The sequence below is a fragment of the Nomascus leucogenys genome, chromosome 14, assembly GCF_006542625.1.
Source record: "Nomascus leucogenys isolate Asia chromosome 14, Asia_NLE_v1, whole genome shotgun sequence".
NCBI lineage: Eukaryota > Metazoa > Chordata > Mammalia > Primates > Hylobatidae > Nomascus > Nomascus leucogenys.
Genome location: NC_044394.1, coordinates 88,064,790 through 88,080,010, shown reverse-complemented (window position 1 = coordinate 88,080,010; position 15,221 = coordinate 88,064,790). Strand labels below are relative to the sequence as shown.

Sequence of the window (15,221 nt, the reverse complement as noted above, 5' to 3'; positions counted from 1 at the left end):
ACTGCCTAGATGGCTCCTAGAGGCTTTCATATCACAAAGACCTACAGTAAATTAGGAGAGGCTGGAACTGCCTTGGCAAAGCATTGAGGTAGGGGTCAGAAGGCCCCGGAAGGGGCAAAGCTGGACAACTTCGCCAAGTCCAAGAAAGGGCAAGCCGGACGATTTTGCCATGTCCAGGGAAGGGCAAGCTGGACAACTTCGCCAAGTCCAGGGAAGGGCAAGCCGGACGATTTTGCCATGTCCAGGGAAGGGGAAGCCAGACGACTTCTCCATGTCCACGGAAGGAGAAGCCGGATGACTTCACCAAGTGAGATTCGAGAATGCAGCCCTGACCGTTGTCCCCAGGAAGGTCCAGAGGACCCCTCTGGCTGAAGCATTAGGGGGCACTGGCGCATCTGGGGTGCTCGAGGGATACTGTCCTCTACTGCCTCCTGAGTGTCAACAGAGATGACAGGACTACAGGGTGGAGAGGGCAGGGGGTGGCACTGCACTGCCAGTGGCTAAGGGGGCATGATTATTATAATGACAGAAAGGCCCAGTGCCCTTTGGGATGAGCATGGTGACTTAACCTGTATCCCTAAAAGGGAAACACAGAGCTGGTGAACAAAAGGTTGGTATCAGCCACCGCAATGAAAAAGCATCTTCAGTCAATTTCATAGCCCCAGAGCCCATCCGTACGCGAGGATCCCAGGCCTCCTTAAGAAAGAGCCCCACAGTGGCCCTGCAAGTATTTTGACAGAGTCCCTTAATTTTTTTTTTTTTTAACATAGAGACAAGGTCTCACTATGTTGCCCAGGCTGGTCTTAGACTCCTGGGTTCAAGTGATCCTCCTGCCTCAGCCTCCCAAAGTGCAGGGATTACAGGTGTGAGCCATTGCACCTGGCCAAGTCCCTTAACCTCTCCCTAAAGGAACCTACGGACATGTGTCAGAGTACACGCTGGGAAAAGGGAGGATGCAGACATTTCAGGGCTGTTGGATCCAGGGTCTGAGTTGACACGGACACCAAGAGGCCTCAAATGCTGCCGAATCTTGCCAGCTAGGGGGCTCTGTGATGGGCCAGAAGTAACGAGAGGGCAGAGCGGGTCTGAGCGGGGCACGGGATGGACTGTACTGGGCCCCCCTTCCCCTCCTTCACGTTCTCCGGGTCCAGCAACAAGCTTCGTGTCACGGTAGCTGACGGTGCTTTGCCTCCCCCGCTCTGTGTCCCCACAGTAGGACTTCTCCGAAGACACGGGGAGGGGCAGCTTGTGCAGGCACAGGCCTGGAAGTTCAAGGGCATTGATCCCAACTTGAAGACGTTACAAAAACGGGTGAGAAATGTCTCGATGTGCACACCCTAAGACAACACGTCAGCCTGAAAATGGGCTGTAAAAGGTGAATAAAACGCAGCTTCCGGTGCACAGAAATCAAGTCAGCTGTTAAGTTCAGGTTTTGTTTGCTTCTATCTTATTTTATTTGCTATTTTAAGGTATTTCTGGAGAAGACCTAAAGGACAGGGGACCTACTGTCTTGCAATCCTAAGGAGAAACTCCAGAAGCCAGAGCTGGCTTGCAGCTTAGAAGAAAACTTTCCTCCTATGGCATTGCATCCCTTGGCAGTCCTCATAAGATAACGCCCAGGAATGACAAAAATCTCAGAATTACATCTTGCTGGAAAGGATGCAGGGAATGTGGCCTGGAAATATAAATTCAAATTACAGATGATTTCAGAACCCTGGCTTAGGCCTGGAAAGGACCCATGAGGCCTGATGGGGGCAGGCCTAGGGGCTTTATCGACAGGACAGTGTCCTAATTTTCTAGGCCATCTTTATGAAGGGTCCAGCTGTCAGTCCACATGGCTCGCTGTGTCCCTACAGAGCTATGAGAGACAACAGGACCAACCCGCCAGCCCTCTTCTGTGGTGCCATGGCAGGAAGCCACACTCTCCAGCAAAGCTGACCCCGATCTGAACCTGCAGACATGCAGCTCCTGGGCACACACCCACACAAATGTCCCTGGGATCAGATCACTGTGCAAAGACGGCATAGCCCACACCATCTTGTTGGCAAATGAAAATGTAGATGAGAGGGCCACACAACCTGGCCGACTGTGTTGGATGATATCGGAGACAGTGGGCAAAGCCAGCCTGGTGGGCCCCCATCTGCCTTGCCCAGGGCAGGAAGAGGTTTTTCAGACTTTGTCCATGAGTACCAGCAGCAAATCCGCACAGGTCTGCAGCAACTCCATCCTTGCCTCCTCAGAGGAAAGAATTCGGGGCAGACATAGGTTTAAGGCAGAGGGAGAGATTGAGGCACGTTTTAGAACAGGAGTGAGAGTTTATGAAAAAGTTTTAGAGCAGGAGTGAAAGGAAGTTAAAGTATACTTGGAAGAGGGCTGAGTGCGTCACGTTCAGAGATCCAAGTGACGGCTCAGCCCTGGGCGTGGGGTTTATCCATTGGCACGGCTCTGGGGTTTCTCTTCTCCTCCCTCAGTTCTTCCCTCGGGGCGGGCTGTTGCTCAGCAGCCCCATGCAGCAATGTTGGTCAGCACTCAGGAGGATGATTGCATGTGTAGTGAGTTTACTGAGGTTGTGCGCGTGCTCTGTAGGGGTGGTTTTCCTTTACTGGTTGAACGCCCCCAGAGGAAGTTCATACATCCGCCATTTTTCCTCTTAGTGCGCACGCTTGAGCCCACTCACCCAACTCGAGAGCTTATCAGGAAGCTGCTGATCACCAGTTTCAGGTGTTTTTTTTATTTATTGGGAGACCATCTTCCCCGGCTTGAGCTGCAACTGATGATCATTTCAGAGAGACAGTTTAACAACTGCCTGACCATCACCTGATGGTCGCCTGACATTCCTGGGCTGGCGGGCGCCACTCATGTCTGCCTAACTTCCTCCTCTAACAAGCAGAGCCATGGAATGAAGAGAGGCAGCCCAGACAGGGCCGGCCAGCCTGCACCCAGGGCTACCAAGGCGTCTTCTATTCCAGGGAGGCAGCGTTCCCCCCAACCCCCGCCAGCATCCAGGCATGTCACCTCAATAAAGGAGGCCTCCCAGCCTGCACTAGGTACCTCCAGCTCCTTTCTGTAGGCCCCAGGAGCCTGTGACATGGAGTGAAATATCACAGTCATTGAAGGCTCAGTGTGCAAGTAACAAGTCTCCCACTCAGAGAACTGCTCCCTCATCAAGCTCTCCTGGCAGCCCCCACCAGCATGCTGTCTTCCCGTTTAACCCGAGCAGCCCGCAACTCATGCTTCCAGTCTGGTGCTCAGCTCATCTCCAGAGCAGAGATCAACAGCCATAAAGAACTCCCTACTTGGAGTGCTGGGCCAGCAGCTCTTTGCCCGGGGAGGGAGTGGAAGTCTAGGTTGATCATTATGAAGTCAACCCACCCTGAAGGCACTATAAACCTAACAGGGGCCTTCCTTAGGGTATCTGTGACTATTTTACATATGCCTTGAGTTTTATAGTAGAAAACAATTAGGTGGGCTAAAGAGTGTGTGCAGGCTCGTGTGCATCCAGCTCTGGTTAGTTAGAACTGTCGTGCCCACCCCAGTGACGCCACTGGACCAGTTTGTTGCCTGACAGCCAGTGACATATTTGGTCACATGCAGCCACGTTGCCTTTAGGTGGCAGTGCCATTGGAGAGCTCTTCACATTGCCCTCTCTTCCCCCAGCCATGCGAGTGTGTGCAGGGGTTCAAGTATTTAATTGTTAAATTAAATTAAAGCCTTGAGGACTGTGTGTTTTATTGGCGGAAAGGCTCAAACCAAACTTCAATAATATTGTTAAAGTTTTCAGCAGGATTTTGTCAGAAAAGTGAGGTATGAGAAGTATGATAATGTTTAGCCTGGTGGGAATAAAATCACTTGAGAAATATGTCTGTGCATCAAAGGGCATTATCAAGACAGTGAAAAGGCTACCCACAGAGTGGGAGAAAACATTTGCAAATCATCTATCTGATAAGGATCTAGCATCTGGAATATAAAAGAATTCTTACAAGTCAATAGCAGAGATGAACAACCCAATTTTAAAATGATCGAAGGACTTAATAGATATTTCTCCAAAGAAGATATACAAATGGCCAATAAGCACAGGAAAAGATGTTCGACATCACCAGTCATTAAGAAAATGCAAATCAAAACAACAATGAGATACCACTTTACAACCTCTAGGGTAAATACAATTTAAAAAAAGAAAACTGAAAATAACAAGAGTTGGTGAGGATGTGGAGAAATTAGGACGCTCATACATTGCTGGTGGGAATGAAAAATGGTGCAGCTGCTATGAAAAACAGTTTGGTTGTTCCTTAAAAAGTTAGACATAGAATTACCGTATGATCCAACAATTCCGCTCCTAGGTATACACCCAAAAGAACTGAAAACTGGTACTCAAACAAAAACTGGTACACATATGCTCATAGCATCATTATTTATAGTCACTAAAAGATGGAAGCAACCCAGGTGTCCATCAACAGATGGATGGATAAACAAAGTGTGGTCTATTCATACACATGAATATTATTCATCCTTAAAACATCCTGGCCGGGTGCAGTGGCTTGCGCCTGTAATCTTAGCACTTTGGAAGACAGAGGCAGCCAGATCACTTGAGGTCAGGAGTTTGAGACCAGCCTGGCCAACATGGTGAAATCCCATCTCTACTAAAAATATAAAAAAATTAGCCAAGCATGGTGGCAGATGCCTGTAATCCCCGCTACTCAGGAGGCTGAGGCAGGAGAATTGCTTGAACCTGGGAGGTGGAGGATGCAGTGAGCTGAGATTGTGCCATTGCACTCCAGCCTGGGTGACAGAGCAAGACTCCATCTCAAAAACAAAAAAGCAAAAAAAGTCCTGAAGCAGTAATACACGTGGCAACATAGATGAACCTTGAAAACATTATGCTTCGAGCAAGAAACCAGGCACAAAAGGCCACATGTTATACAACTCCATGTACATGAAACACCCAGAATAGGTGATCCATGGACAGAAAGCAGATGAGTGGCAGCTAGGGACTGTGGGGAGGCAGAATGGGGAGAGACTGTTCATGGGGTCAGGGTTTCCTTTTGTTTCACGGGCTCAGGGTTTCCTTTTGTTTTTGTTTTTAGAGACAGGGTCTCGCTCTGTCGCCCAGGCTGGAGTGCAGTGGCATGATCACAGCTCACTGCAACTTCGACCTCCTGGGCTCAAGTGATCCTCCTGCCTCAGCCTCCCGAGCAGATGGGACCTGACTAGCTGGCACCACAGGCACGCACCACCATGCCCAGCTTGGGGTGGGCATGCCCAGCTTGGTGTTTCCTCTTGGGGTGAGGGAAATGTGCTACAAGTAGGTAGAGATGGTGGCTGGACAACCTTGTGTAAGTACTAATTGCTGCTGAATTCTTCATTTTGAAATGGTTAGTTTTATGTTATGTGAATTTCACCTCAGGAAAAAAAAAATTCCAAAAGCCAAAAAGAAAATAAACATAAGTTGGCGATTCAGTTTCCACCCACTCAACCCACAGATGTATTGTCAGGAAAGCATTGCCTCAAAAGCCAGAGGCTGCTGGGACACACTCAGGACCAGTCCAGAGGCACCGAGAGCCGCTGTGGAGAGCCGGGGTGCCCAGAGGCTGGGGAACGCTGGAGGGCCACACCCCGGGAGTTGGGAGAGCAGAAAGGGAGGTTGAGGGCGATTTGGGCACCGCTGCTGCAGCCCCTGGTACTGATGGAGAAAGGATCTGGAAAGTGGGGCGGTGCGGGGGGCGCCTCTTACTGGGTTTCCCACTGCAGACTGAGACCGGGAGACCCCAATCCCAGGGGAAAAGGACTGGAAGCCTCTTCTGAGAGAACAGAACACACGGATTCAGCAGCAGCAACAGGAGTGCCAGGGCCCTGCTGGGAGTGAGAGGCCCAGCTCCTCCTGCCTGCACTGCCCCGGCTGCTGGCACTGGATTCCTCGAGCCACACCTGTCAAAGCGGGGCTGAACCTAACGGCCGCCCAGGTCTAGTCCCTTCTCAAACATGCCACGTCCGTGTTCTGCAGCACAGGTCTGCGGCGGACTTCCCCAGGTTCAGGACACCGCGTTGTTGGAGTCACTGAGTTCTCCTGATGCGGCTCTCCCGCGGCCATGGCTGCAGACGGAGGGATGCCACAGCCCTCCCCTGCAGTGACCAGGCACAGGAGAACGTGGCCCCAGAGCCACCACGGGAGTGAGTCCTGTCTAAACTGACTCGGAAACTCTGCTCCCTGAGTGGCTCAGTGACATAAACATCCTCCTCTCCCTGCATTTCCCAGGCGGTGAGGCACGCGGCCTCTATCTGCTGCATCTGCCTCCTGGATGCCTCTTGTGTTCCGTGGTCCATGCCACCCCCAGGCTGCACCTGCCCCGTGCAGTTCCGAAGCTCCTTCTGGGTCTGCTTCTGGTCATCCTCTGACAAGCACAGACAGGTTTCAATGGAACGCAAATACCCACCTGCCCCCGACATCTACAGAGGCGCGCCTGTGCCACAGTGACGTCCGCAGAGGCGCGCCTGTGCCACAGTGACGTCCGCAGAGGCGCGCCTGTGCCACAGTGACATCCGAGGTATCAGAACGAGACCCCATAAAAATAAGTTACCCAGAGACAGCAACACTTACAAAAAAGGGTCAGTGTGCATCACTGATGACCATCTAGCCCTAAGCAGATCCAGGTGGAATAGGCCCCCGTGCCCAGTTGTCAGGGCCACTGCCAGACCATGCAAGTACCCAAGAAAGAAGGGAGGGGACTCAAGAAAGGTGCAATGCGTGGGATTCTGCTGCAAAGAGGCACTGGGAGCTGCTGCACGGAGGCCCCCACGGGAAGGGAGAGCACGGGAGGTGGGCCTTGGCACCCGTCGGGGCATGGCCCCTTCTTCCCCTCACTGGGGTGCCACATGCCCGCCAGGGGTCTGCAGGAAGCATGGGGTACTGTCCTCCGATTAGATGGTCAGCCTGGGCCTTGCTGTGTGGCTTTCCTACGATGCCCATGAAGGCAGTCCCAGGGCCACACTGTGACAAGCAGACCCTAAGGAGGTACGAAAAAGGGAGGAAAATGCCCATCATGCCCACACGTCGGGGCCACTGCCCTGCACTGGTTCCACAATTCACAGTACCTTTCTCCACCGCAGGCCTTTGCTGGCCAAGCCTTGATGGAGAGGGGCTCCATGTTGGTGTGGAACCTGATGATGCCCAGCCTCGCTGTCTGAAAGGAGGAGACACTCTCTCTGTACCTTTGCCTTTCTGGGTCAGTGAGGCAGGGAAGATGGCAGGCAGCCAAGAGCCAGCACCACCCTGGCAGGGGCGACATGCCCTGTCCTAGGACCCAGAGACAGCCACATCGACGCTTGTGCCTTCGTTTCCTTACTGGATGATCTCCAAGCCTCTGACACCCTTGGGATTCTCTCAACGAGATATCTCTTCCCTCCCAGAGCTCACACACTTTGTACACCTTCTTCCTCCCAGGGTCACATTCTGCTAGTGAACAAGCATCATTCGCGGTGTCCCTGGACTAACACCTCCTGCGGACACCTGGATTTTTTCAAAGGCTACAACATGGATGGACGTTAAAAACATTACGCTAAATGTCAATGCATTGGAGGACACAGCCACACACAGGAGTGTCATCTTTGCACAAAAGCCCAAGGTCACGATCCGCCCTTCACAGGCCTAACTCGATTGCTGTCTTCCTAGTGTCAACCATGGATGTCACATACTTCCATGCTGTGCCCAATGGGCTCAGTAACATAAACATCCTCCTCTCCCTGCATTTCACAGGCGGTGAGGCACGTGGCCTCTATCTGCTGCATCTGCCTCCTGGATGCCTCTTGTGTTCCATGGTCCATGCCACCCCCAGGCTGCACCTGCCCCGTGCAGTTCCGAAGCTCCTCCTGGGTCTGCTTCTGGTCATCCTCTGACAAGCGCGGACAGGTTTCAACGGGACGCAAATACCCACCTGCCCCCGACATCTGCAGAGGCGCGCCTGTGCCACAGTGACGTCCGCAGAGGCGCGCCTATGCCACAGTAACATCCACAGAGGCGCATCTAGGCCTGAGAGGCTGGGCCAGGCTGCCTCAGGCTCCATGCGTTATCCTGGGGGCTTCCAAATGTTTCCACTGTGCCTCGCCTTTTGGTACGAGGTTTACATGGCTGATATGCCCAGGGATTACCCAGCAGTATTAGGGACTGGGGACTTGAGGAGACAGGTTGCAGGTGATTCCAGCTGAAGCCACCCCAGCCTGCCCCAAATTTTGATCCAGGACACACCAGAATGGCACATCTCAGACGAGTTCTGCCAACCCAACAACCAAACTCCCAGGCTCGGGCTGGGCACTGTCCTCTCTTGGTAAATCCCCATCCCTGTCACATACAGGGATGAATCTCCATCTCCGAACTCCACTCCGTATCTGACACTCACCTCTGTCTTTGTCCAGGAAATGCTGGGAAATTCCTACTCCTTCAAAAGGTACAGAAAAAACCTGATTTCCAAGTAGGTGTTTGTCTCATGGAAGTCAACAGCATGTCCTGCACTGGGGATGGCTCTGAAAAAAAAAAAAAAAAGCAAGTTTCCATGTGCCTGTAACCCAAGGCATGGACATCCTGGAATCTCTCATGGTGTGATAAACACAATATCCAAGTATGCACCCAAGAGAAATGAAAACATATGTCCACACAGAGTTGTGTACTCCAACGTTCAGCATTATTCGCAGTAGCCAAAAGGTGGGAACCACCCAAATGCCCATCAGCAGATGCACAGATAAACAAAATGTGGCCATTACTCAGCCTTAAAATGAGTGAAGTTCTTATACATGTTACAATTTGCATAAACCTGAAAAACATTATTTGCATAAGCCTTGAAAACATTATGTAAGTGAAAGAAGTCAGACACAAAAAGCCACATAGTACATGATTCCTTTTAGAGGCTATATACAGAATAGGCAAATCTGTAGAGATGGAAAGCAGATTAGCTGTTAGCAGGGGATAGGAGAGGGGAGGAAGCGGGAGTGGCTACAGTCATCCCTTGCTGTCCCTGAGGGATGGGTTCCAAGGCCCCTAAGGATACCAAAGGCCACAGTTGTTCAAGTCCCTGATGTAGGCGTAGTATTTGCATATAACCTATGCACATAACCTATGCACATCCTCCCACACACTTTATTTTTCTTTATGTTTTATTATACTTTAAGTTCTAGGGTACATGTGCACAACGTGCAGGTTTGTTACATATGTATACATGTGCCATGTTGGTGTGCTGCACCCATTAACTCGTCATTTACATTAGGTATATCTCCAAATGCTATCCCGCCCCACTCCCCACAACCCATGACAGGCCCCGGTGTGTGATGTTCCCCTTCCTGTGTCCAAGTGTTCTCATTGTTCAATTCCCACCTATAAGTGAGAACACGCGGTGTTGGTTTTTTTGTCCTTGCGATAGTTTGCTGAGAATGATGGTTTCCAGCTTCATCCATGTCCCTACAAAGGACGTGAACTCATCCTTTTTTATGGCTGCATAGTATTCCGTGGTGTATATACGCCACATTTTCTTAATCCAGTCTATCATTGATGGACATTTGGGTTGGTTCCAAGTCTTTGCTATTGTGAATAGTGCTGCAATAAACATACGTGGGCATGTGTCTTTATAGCAGCATGATTTATAATCCTCCTCCCACACACTTTAAATCATGTTGAGGTTACTTACGATACCTAATACAGTGAAAGTGCTATGTAAATAGTTGTTATACAGTATTTTTTTAATTTCTATTATTTTTCATTGTGGTACAGTTATTTTTTTTCCTAATATTTTCAATCTGCAGTTGGCTGAATCCATGGATATAGAAAAAGGACCTTTGCCGATGTAATTAAGTTACGGATTTTGAGATGAGATTATATGAGATTAGGGCATGTCCCATATCCAGTGACTGGTGTCCTTATCAGAGAAAGGCAGAGGGAGACTTGAGACACAGGCCCAGAGGAGAAGTTCATGTGAGATGGAGCAGAGACTGGAGTGATGCTGCCATATGCCAAGGAACACCTGGGGCCACCAGAAGCTGGAAGAGGCAGGTAGGACCCTCGCTGGGAGCCTTGAGAGACAGGGTTGCCCTACTGACACCTCGATCTTGGACTTCTGACCTCCAGGACGCGAGAGAATCAGCTGCTGTTGCTTTCAGCTGCCCAATGCATGAACATTTGTTCCAGGAGCCCCAGGAAGCCGACCCCATCAGAACGCCAAGGACCGGGATGGAGAGTCCCACTGTGTCTGAGCAGAGAGTCCGAGTGCTTGTGGAATGGGAAGACGCTGCCCTGTATCAAGCCAGGGACCTGATGTGGGCCGGAGAGCTGGCTTGGACATGTGCCTGCTGCCATCAGAGCCGTCTGGGGCCACCACCCAGAGGACAATGTTAAGAATGAAAATTCAAGGCCTCCAATTACACAGAAATCAACATAGCCATGAAATGATAAGGACACCGCAGCCTCGTCTTTTAAAAAGACACAAGGCAGCCGGGCGCAGTGGCTCATGCCTGTAATCCCAGCACTTTGGGAGGCTGAGGCAGGCAGATCACCTGAAGTCAGGAGTTCGAGACCAGCCTGGCCAACATGGAGAACCCCCCTAAAAATACAAAATTATCTGGGCGTGGTGGCACATGCCTGTAATCCCAGCTATTCAGGAGGCCGAGGCAGGAGAATCATTTGAACCCGGGAGGTGGAGGTTGCGGTGAGCGGAGATCATGCCATTACACTCCACCCTGGGCAACAGGAGCGAAACTCTGTCTCAAAAAAAAAAAAAAAAAAAAAAAAAAAAGACACAAGGCAGTTCCAGAGGCAGAGGTTTGGAATATTTTGAATAAAGGGGGAAAAGGTAAGAAGATACTACACAATGAGGGCTTTAGAAGAATACTAAGAATTTTTGAGGCTGGGTGCAATGGCTCACACCTGTAATCCCAGCACTTTGGGAGGTCGAGGTGGTGGATTATTCGAGCCTGGGCAACACAGCAAGACCTCATCTCTACTAAAGGTTTTTAAAAAAATTAGCCGGGTATGGTAGCACGTACCCGTAGTCCCAGCTACTGAGGAGGCTGAGGTGGGAGGATCACCTAAGCCTGTGAGTTTGAGGCTGCAGTGAGCCAAGATCATGCCACTGAACTCCAGCCTAGGCAATAGAGCGAGAGCCTGTCTCAGAAAACAAACAAAAAAAGGAATAGTAAGAATTTTGGGAATTCAAATTCAAATGTGAATTTTTATCTTTTTAATTTTATGAAACATAAAGAAAAGAATCCGAATGAAGATCTGGAAATACAGTTTCCAGTCTCTGGCTTTGCTTGGCCTGATCATTTCCAAACAAACCTTAAGACTTGCTGTTTTGCCCAAATTCTTCCCTGGTCTAATCGTCAGGCAGATGTGACCATGGGGAACTGGCTGTCCCCTCATCACCAGCAGGCAGCAGCATTACCTGAGGTATTTCCTTCCTGGCAGTTGATCATAGAAGTTCATGGTTCCATCTGTGCTAAGGAATTCATCCCCAGATCCAAAAACCAGGAGCTCTGGTTTGGTCTGATAATGTGTCATACAGTCTTCAGAAGAAAGCAGAACAATCGGTCATTCCAAAGGTCATTTGGAAGAACCAAGGTCATTCAGCTTCTAGTTGTGAGTGGAGGCTACGGAGGGACCCTAGGAGGCGTGGGACCCTAGGGAACCCCAGGTATGAGTGGGTGTGGAAGGGGTACCTTGGTCAACAGTGAACACAGGAGCACCATTCACAAGTGGGCCCAGGAGGCGGTGAGCCTGGTGGCTGGGGGTGCCTGCTCTCCTGCCCACCAACCAGGTGACCTGTTCGAGCCACTGAACCTGCCTGGGCCTTAGTCCCACAGCGCTGGGGTGGAGGCAATAGGCGTCGCTGACTCTGGGTTATTGGGGTGGGGGGTTAGATCAACTGCCAACCTGGAGAACGCCCTGGGACCATGCATGGCTGGTAAGGAACTCTAGGAGGGATTTTTCGTCCTTATTATTATGACCAATACCCCTCCATGCTGAGTGATGTGCTGAGACCGTGCACACCACCCTCTGCCCCCTTCATTTCAAAAATGCGGAACAGAGGCTGCAGGGGGCCACCTGCCCAGTGTGCACAGCTCATGAATGACTGGATGAGGTGACACCACCATCTGTCACCCCAGGGCCAGGCCTGTGTCCTCCCCAGAAACTTGTCCTCGCCCACTCCACCTGCAAGCCCTCTAGGGGCTGAGCACTACACAGGAACACGTGCAGATTCCAGCACCCAGAGGCCCTTCACACCTAGCCACAGGGGCTCTGGCAGCCGCGGCCATCCTCCCTGCATGCCTGCTCTAGGCGGCTGCGCTGAACAGAGGGGGACCCAGGAAAGGTCACGGCTCCCCCAGCACACCTGACACACCTCCCGCCGGGCCAGCTGCTGGCTTCAGCAAGCAGACGTCCCCTTCCTATGGAAAAGCCCATGAAAGCTGATTTGAAATATCTGAGCAGCTGTTTGAAGGACGTGGATCAGCCCTGTTCAGCGGCCTGAATGGAGAGCGGGGCCAGAGGTACAAGCCTGGGATGGCCCGCAGGCTCTGGGAGAGATGAGCCTTCTCAGACTCAGGCCTCACGGGACCCCAGGGGCCTGGTCAGCTGGGTTCCCCAAGGGCCCACCCACAGAGAGCCTCCGTTCTCAGTGTCACTGTGGATGACCAGCACCAAAACCCCCAAGCCCAGACCTCACCTCGTTCCCGCTCGCCTCGGAATCCCTGGAGAAATCAGACATCAGCCCTTTAAAAGTTCCCCAGTGATTTTAACATGCAGCCCAGGTGGGGCGTCACTAGGCCAGGTGTCACCCATGTGTGCCCCCAACTGGAGGCCCTCAGTGGGCTTGTTCGAGGGCCTCCAGGCTGGATGTTCACCCCCACTATGGCCCAGATGGCCTATTTTGTGCATTGCCTGGCTGTGTGGAGACAGAACGGCACCATAGTGACATCTAGCCCAGATGTGGGCATGGCCCACTGACCACTGACCGCCTACGTCATTCTTCCACCCTGAGCGCCCGCATCCCGTTCTGTCCACCTCCCACTGGGTTCAACACTCCCTTCACAGCCTCTGTCTTCCCCAGGGCAGTCCCATTGCTTTGGAGACTTCAAAAAATTGTACTCACAAAAGGGGTCGATGTGTTCTATCTTCTCCTGGAAGCGGGGTGTGTCCGTGTTCCCAGTGACATTCAGTGTGTGCAGGGCCCGTATGCATGCACTCCGGCCTCCAAAGCACCTGTCGTTGTGATGGAGATTCCACAGCAGGCAGGGTGGAGATGGTGATGCGCAGACATCACACCTGCCCAGGTCAGCCCGAGGCTGCTCATCAGAAGAGGAGCCCCGAGATCTCGAATGCAACATCTTCAGATTCCAATTCCCTCCCTGCATGGAGCAGAACAGTGTCTCTCAAAAACTCATGTCCACGAGAAGTCTCAGAATGTGGCTTTTAGTAGAAATAGGGTCTCTGCAGATGTCTTTCATTAAGTTGAGGTCCTATTGAGTTAGGGTGGATCCCAATCCAGTAACTGGGGTCTGTATAAGGAGAGAAAACAGAGGCATACGGAAGGTCAAGTGACAACGGGGGCGGGGATGCCAGCCAGGCAGCCACAAGCCGAAGGACGCCCAGGATGGCCAGCCGCCCTGGAAGCCGGGAAAGACAAGGGAGGCTCCTCCCCTAGAGCCTGCGGAGGGAGCAGGTCAGTATCTGTTAATATCTTGATGTTGCAATTTGGCCTCCAGAACCGTGAGAAAATAAATGTTATGTTGTTTGATGCCACCCAGTTTGTGTTCCTCTATTACAGCGGCCCCAGGAGACTAGTAAGTGGGTCCCTGGCAGAGGACGGGGACAGAGCGTCGAATTCTCCTTCCCGCAGGGAGCCACCTGGGCTCCGAGAAAGCCCTGCACAGGCTGGAGGCCATGACACTAACGCTGGAATGTTCTCTGTGAGCGATGAAGCTTTCAACCAGACTCCACTAGAGAAAAATACCCGACAGAACTGTTTCCTGGATTAAATGAAATTAAATTCAGTTTTCTTGTTGCCAAGCAGAAATGAGGCCCTGTCATAGGAATGTCTGAGCAGTTGTAAAAATAGGAGTTCATGTTTGCACATAGCTGGTTGAAAACAGAAAATTCACACCTGCTCTAAGAGATAAACAATGCACAGCTGAGCGTTGAACTCACACAAACGAGCCACCATGCACTGCAGAACAGAAACAGAAGAAGGGTTAAGAAAGAAGCCAAGATAAATGATCACAGCCAGGCACGATGGCTCATGCCTGTAATCCCAGCACTTTGGGAGGTTGAAGCAGGCAGATCATTTGAGGTCAGGAGTTCAAGACCAGCCTGACCAACATGGTGAAATCCCATCTCTACAAAAAAAAAAAAAAAAAAAAAAAATTAGCTGGGTGTGGTGGCGCATGCCTGTAATCTCAGCTACTCAGGAGGCTGAGGAAGGAGAATCACTTGAACCTGGGAGGCAGAGGTTGCAGTGAGTGGAGATCACGCCACTGGACTCCAGCCTGGGTGACAGAGTAAGACTCCATCTCAAAAAAAAAAAAAAAAATCCTTCCTCCCCAAGTCCAAAAACCCCCAGGAAAACTCAGTCTACAACTGAATATAAAGCAAAGAACTGGTTGTTTGAAAAGTTCATCAAAACATGCAAATGTCTGGCAAGATAAATAAAGAAAAACCCCAAATGTAAACCATGCCAGCCTGGGCAACAGAGTGAGAAGAGAGGAGGGGAGAAGAGGGGAGGGGAGAAGAGGGGAGGGGAGGGGAGGGGAGGGGAGGGGAGGGGAGGGAGGGAAAGAAGGAAACCAAAGGCCAGAGGAGAGCCTGGAAGGGGGTCCTGCTCACAGCCTCAGAAGGGATCAACCCTGCAGACACCTGGATCTCAGACTTTGGCCTCCAGAACTGGGAGATGGTACATTTCTGTTGTTGAAACCAGGGGTCCTCAACCCCCGGGGCCACAGACGGTGCCCTGTCTGGGCCACACAACAGGAAGTGAGCAAACGAAGCTTCATCTGTATTTGCAGCCACTCCTCATCACTCATGTTACTGCCAGAGCTCCGCCCCCTGTCAGATCAGTGGTGGCATTTGATTCTCAGAGGAGCACGAACAGTATTGTGAACTGTGAACTGCGCATGCGAGGGATCTAGGTTGTGGGCTTTTTTTTTTTTTTTTTTTTGAGACAGAGTCTTGCTCTGTCGCCCAGGCTGGAGTG

At 51.3% G+C, this 15,221-nt stretch overlaps 1 long non-coding RNA gene across 2 annotated transcripts; it reads right to left on the bottom strand.

Moving 5' to 3' along the window:
- Positions 1-1,426: 1,426 nt before the first annotated feature.
- Positions 1,427-14,993, bottom strand: LOC101176649. Of its 2 annotated transcripts, none has more exons than XR_004033331.1 (5): positions 14,885-14,993; positions 13,125-13,380; positions 11,020-11,137; positions 8,391-8,514; positions 1,427-3,081 (listed from the first exon to the last, which is right to left on the bottom strand). It is a non-coding gene; the product is annotated as an uncharacterized LOC101176649 (long non-coding RNA). The 2 variants fall into 2 exon arrangements; XR_001116903.2 differs by having other exon boundaries at positions 1,427-1,675; positions 13,125-13,530; positions 14,926-14,993.
- Between the last annotated feature and the right edge of the window lie 228 nt (positions 14,994-15,221).